Raw genomic sequence first — 6,390 nt, 5'->3', positions numbered from 1 at the left:
AGAACCCAGGGGTGCTGCTGTGGCTCTGCCTGGAATGCTGCTCTTCAGTGCACGGCATCCAACGCAGAGGGTGATCTGTGCTGAAAGCCGCACACAGGTGAAAGTGAAGGTTCCCACAGGCTGGCCTTGATGTGATTTTAAACAAAGCAGGAAACATGGGCTACTCTGCTGCCTGCTCAGGGACCAGACAGCTCTACATGGGGTTAAGAGTACAATAAAACATTGCCAGCTCAGGGCTGACTCAGCAGCCAGTGTGCGCATCACTCAAGCTCTGCACTATCACATATGCTAGCAGGAAGGTCAAACGAGAACAGCAAAGTGCAGTCTGGGAGCTCTCTGTGCCCCTACCATGGTTTAACCCCTCACAACACTGCACCAGGGCTACCTGCTCCAGAGCAGAAGGGGCTAAAAGGGCAGCCCAGGTATCGGAGGCTGACAAATAAAACATCTGGAAGAGGTCAGCGAGCATGCTGGCTCCCGTTACTGCCTGAGGACACGCAGAGAGAACTAGCTGTGTCTGTTCCTGACAGCTGGCACGCACCCTCTCAAACCACCAGATAAAACAATACCCAGAAGCAGCCAACAGAAACTGCAGGTAAGGAGCTGCTCTTGTAGCTCAATACAATACAGCAGGGCTTCGGGTTGGAGGAGACCACAGGAAGCAAGCTCTTTCAAATATGGACCATGGCTGTTGCTGTAGAGGACCACACAGGAGTTGCTAACAGATGATTAACGACAGACAGAACAACCCTCTGAGCAATCCCGTTTATGCCACCTACCTCAGGCCTTTGTCCACAACTACTTCACTGGTGTGTTTTACTTGTTGGCCTTTTATGAGTTTGGAGTGAAATGGTTTTACTCTTAAATAATGATAAGAAAAAAGAATTTGGCTATGGCAGAAAGAGCAGAATGCAATTGTGCTGTGAAATGAGCTGTGTCACCTTTCTGAGACCTGGCTAGCGTCACACAAACAAAAATTTAGAAAAAATAATTTAATCAACACTAGATAACAACTTCCTTTTGGTCTCAGAAGTAGCAGTCCTTCTGCACTAGCTGTGACCAAATGATGGGCAATACTGAGATTAACCATTCCTTGTCACCACTAGGGAGGGTGTACAATTCTGATGCCAGAACACAGATTTGTAGCTCATGAATAGCTCCACAGAGAATGGGAGCATCACAGAGTACAACCCTGCAAACTAGTAATGAGGACACTTCCAGCTGGGGGGTGTTCTAGAGCATTACTAATGCATTTTGCCTTAAAGTTTTTGTAAGATGGATTTCATATGTGAAATTAAAAGATAGCGAGTTGAAATCAACACATAGTAGCCTACTACCTTCTGAGGCAGTACTAAAACTAGAACTAATAAAAATGTTTTAAAAACTAAAGAGAAGAGCATGGCTGGAATGGGGTGACAGACTGATGCTGGAGAGAGATCTAGATGCTGACTCAAGTTTTGAACTAGACCACTGTATGCACTCAAAAATCAATAGGTTCAGTCCTGATAGCAGCGTACAGGTATTGGTCCAGGAAAATAATGGGATAAAAAGATAGGAGAGTATCAAGTAAGTAACGGAAAATGAAAACTAATGTGAAGCAATAAACCAGGAGATGGATGATAATTTTTCAACAAAACTACTATATGTAAGACATACTTTTGCATGTTACTTACCTTGTATCCTCTTCAAACACGGCTGGGCTCTTGAAGTGGGAAGGAGGTATCTGAGCACAGCATCACATGGCACGGATATGCCTGACAGTTATATTGGGTTTAATTATAAATCAGGGGAACAATAAATTATTTCTCTCCATCACCCAACTCTACTGTTGCTTCAGGAAGCACTGAAAAGCAAAACACATCACATTTGCCTTGAAAAATGGTAAAGTCTGTTTTACAGAGCAAAACTATGGATAAGTTCGAAGCACAGAGCTTGATGGCCAGCGTGGTGGGGCTGGCAGAAAAGCACTCCCTGGTAGGACCTCGTGGGGCAGCTGCAGGACCCATTCCCAAAAGGAGATTTCCTCTCAGCCCTTGCTAGCTGGCAGTTCTGATTCATGTGGTCCAGAGTCCCAGGGCCAGAAGTGAAACTCAGAGGGTCAGAACACAGGCAGCACAGCACTTTGTGTCCTTAGGGGTTCGAAAAGCCAAAGTGATTTAACGTAAAAGTATCAAGCTCGGCAGAAAATAACAGGATCATAATCATTATTAAAGAGGGAAAGCGTTTGTTATGTCATTCAGTTCAAGAAACACTAATGTGACATTATTTCTCATGTTCAAGGCACCTGTGGCAAGGATTAGGAAGGCTTTTTAATGCCAAGAGTTAAGCTGCCTTTTCAATTTTTTTTTTTTTTTAAATATATATTTTAAAATTTTTTTTATTTTGTTTTAAAGTGAAGTACAGCAGGAGCTTAGTTGCACTGGCACACTATGAACTATGAAATCTTAAAATTCACAAACATGGAGAAAAGACATGAAGCAATAAAGACAGGTATGTGCTTCCAAATGCTTTCAGAATCACAGGGGAACAGCACAAGAAACACTGCAAAAAGAGAAAGGTCACACTGCCACCGTGGGATGGACAGACAAGGACCCCGGCAACTTTCTCCAAACCACCCTGCAAGTCTGTGACATGGCATTGAACTGCATTCAGACTTTAGGCTGGATACCCCACGATGGCATCCAATCTCCTCTCTATGATGGTAATTTTAATCTGTAGCTTGGCTACCAAAAAATTATTCTAGCAGACAAAAAAAAATAGTACTGTTGGAAGACAGTACTTTACTTCCTTGAGCCATATTTAAATTTGATTTCTGGCCCAAAAACACAGAGGGAAGGAAAATGATCATGAAAGAAAACAAAAGACATCCTGGTTGTAATCTTAAATTTTCACTGTAGCTACCGGACAGCTGCAACAAAACACAGGAAACTTGTCTTGAGTAGTTGTTTGAGTCTCTAATTAGAGAAGGGAAAAAGGAAAGCTACAAAGAAAGACAGAGGCAGGGATCGGGAAAGAGCTGAACGAAGGCACAGGGAATAGCAAGATCTTGGATTAACATTCTGCACGCTGCTCAGAGCAGAGCTGCCACGTCACCAGAGCAGAGCATCTTTTGGAAAGTGAGCTAGTGACATAGTATTGCTGAGATAAATGCTTGGCCTCAGATTGCTGTGCTGGTTTTGCACCTGTGGTATCTTCACAAGTTTTTTTTAGTATCTTCTGTGATCCTTTGATTATTTCTCTGCCCTGTTCCACTCCCATTAACATAAAAGAATACTGTCGCAACATAAAGACTGTGTGAAAACATCTATTACAGTTAGGAAGTGTATATACCCTAAAGCGCTGTCATAAATCTTCCAGGAGAAAGGAGCACTGAACTTGCTGCTTCTGCTTCAATTGCTGCATTAAGAAGCTGGTTCTTACAACTTTCTTGATTTGATTTCCCTGTCCTCTCCAACTAACAAGTCCCCTCCAGACAAACTTAGTTTTGGACAAGGGCCTTGTGAGGGGCGTAACACACTCAGGTATCTTCTGCGTGAACCTCTGAACAGCAGCTCCCCAGGCTGGGTGACGGCAAGTCTCCATTAAAACACTGGAAGGCACTAAGTAAGTCATTCTGGAAACCTGACTAACACAAAACAAAAACAAAGGCAAGACCAAGAAAGTGAATGCTGGAGACTTTCACATATTAGGAAAAGATTTTGTAAAAAACAAATGCAATAGTCCAGTTATGTTCTACCCAGGATACAACATAGGAAATGTCAAATACTAAAAATAACAAATACCCGAAGAAGTGCTCCCCAACTTAATAGTTTACAGCTAACTATGAAGTACGGAGTCACTACCACGAGTGGTGTTTTGAAATGAACTATTTTTTTTTAATATATCAGCTAATAAGAGACATTCTATGAATACAAACATTTGCTTTGCTTATAATCCTGGATTAACACAAAGCCACTAAAAAGTCAAACCTTTATTTGAAGTACCTGGGCTGATAATCTTCCTAATCAAGTTTTCACTCCAAACAAGCATTCACCTGCTCATCTGATACGCGTATTTCCTGTCACATCAGAAGAGCTATGAATATTCACTAACCTGCTTTGAGCTCAATTCTAGGCTTACTACTTATTTAGAAAAACACCACATTTTTAAGGGTTTATTATTGTAGCATGATAGCAAAGAGCAAACGATATGTCAGCCTTCCTTTTGAGACTATAAGATGTCTATTTTAAGGAATAAGTGTCCAACCACTGAAACTGTAGCAGCAGAATCCATTTCACCTGCAGGCTCCACTCTGCTGTGGGCAAGCGGACGTGTTACCACTTCCCGCTGTCCTTTCCTCAGGAGGACCTGGGGAACCTTTCCTTGGCACACGACCAGATGTGCCAAGCATGAGACACCAGCATGCGATGGAGATGCGGCTGTCACATGAGCAGCGGTGACACCTGCACTCTCTCTTGCTCCAGGAAAGGAATTGTGTGTTGAAATGTTTTTGGGTACCTCCTTCACTAAGCATACCTCCTGCTGCCTTGGAAGCAAGCCTGACAAGCCAGCCATCCTTCCCTGCCAAAACGCAGATGAACTCTGATGGTGCCATTCCCCAGCCTCACTGTTCTTCAGCTGACCTCAGTTCACATTGTATTGTACAAGTCTGCAAAGAAACCATGGGATAGGAACACATCAACCTCCACAAAAACAGTGAGTCCCCTCGATGACCAGCTACATGATGTGACAAATCCATTTACTTGTACAGACTTCTAAGGCACCACCATTGCAGACCAAGTGCACAAGCCCTCCTGGCCAGGCATGCTATGGGTGCCTCATTCCAAGTTCCTGTCTCTGACGTTTACAGTCTTTTCAGCTTGAGGTCTGAAGTTTGCCAGTTTTACCTGTGTGTTACAGCAGGGTGCAAGAAAAGCACCATCGTTTGCTTCTGCATACGAAGGACAAAGGATGCAACATTGCTTAGTCCATTTCCTCTGTCTCCATCACCCTTTTTCTCAGCCCTGATTCTCCATCACTTGCAACAGGAACTTCAATTTAGGCAAAGCTTATCAGTCACAGGTTGGATGTGGTCTGCTGAATATCTACTAAGACAAAATCATATTAAAAATGCCTAATACACGTTCCTCCATTCATTACCAAATCAACTACATCAAACTGTAGCTCCTGTAAACGGTGTGGAAAACCAGCATGCAATCACAGAATTTAAAGCCGTAACATACTGCACATCGATAACAAAAAATTGAATTAGGTTTATACAAGCATTTCAAATTGCTCATTTGAGTAGTACCCAAATTGATATGCTACTCTTCCACAAAATCTGCACTCACATGCAATATGATAGTTTTTTTTATCATTTTAAATAAACTTGCAAATAATAGTTTGAATCCATATAGATAGACATTTTGGCTTGAAGTCCCCTGTAACTACACACAGATTATGTGCAAATTAGGTCAGTGAAGAGAATGGGACACTGGTAGAAATAGTCAGCTAAGCTCATGTCTGCAGCAGTATTGTATTGGCCAGAGATTGTTACATTTTGTTTAAATATTAAAAATATCTGCATATTTGATGAAAGCATAACTAGATCAAGTCACATGGCTGGGAATCACCATGACCAAAGTCCAACGGAAGCAGCACTTCCACAAGTTCTACCAGCGCCGCCTCTGAAGGTGGTACTGTTCAAGAAGCTCTACTGCAGCAGGCAAGCATATCACTGATACAGAACTGCACAAACAAAAATAACCCCAAAACTATTGAGAATTGTATAAAAAAGGAAAAAAGTTGAAATTTAGCCTGATCACATCAATGTTCATCAGTATTCCAAACTGTTTGCATAGCACTTAAGCTCATCAAGGAACCTGACGCTACAGCTACAGTGACGCATCAAGCTATACTACAGATGCTGTTAATTAACTGTATTGAAAAGTTTCTGCCACTGTTTGCAGCAATCCTCTCATTTTAGAATAACAAAGAAGTATTATTGAAAAGAGTAAATACTCAGTAGATTTAAATACTTGCGGGGTTTTTTTGTTTGGTTGGGTTTTTTTCTTCAATGCTTGTTCAACATCTTTAATTAAATCTTCCTTCAGTGTCCAGGCTGCAACATACATTCAAGGCAGAGGAATTTGATTGAAGAAATGCAGTACTGCTACGGATATTTCCCTTAAAACGAAAAAAGTATTCTCCCTGGGCATCTATAACATATGCTGAAGGTAGATATTTCAAGATCATAAAACTGATTAAGCCCATACAAATAAAACAAATACACATACAGGTACATATACCGACCATGCAGTTTTAACACCTATCATTAGCTTGAGACTGAAGGTTTCAAATTTCACAATTAATCTGAATTTCAGGGGTGCCACACATAACCATATTCCTGGG

Source organism: Streptopelia decaocto (genome assembly GCF_964273445.1).
Source record: "Streptopelia decaocto genome assembly, chromosome: 3".
NCBI classification, from domain to species: Eukaryota; Metazoa; Chordata; class Aves; order Columbiformes; family Columbidae; genus Streptopelia; species Streptopelia decaocto.
Note: the sequence above shows the minus strand (reverse complement) of the source record.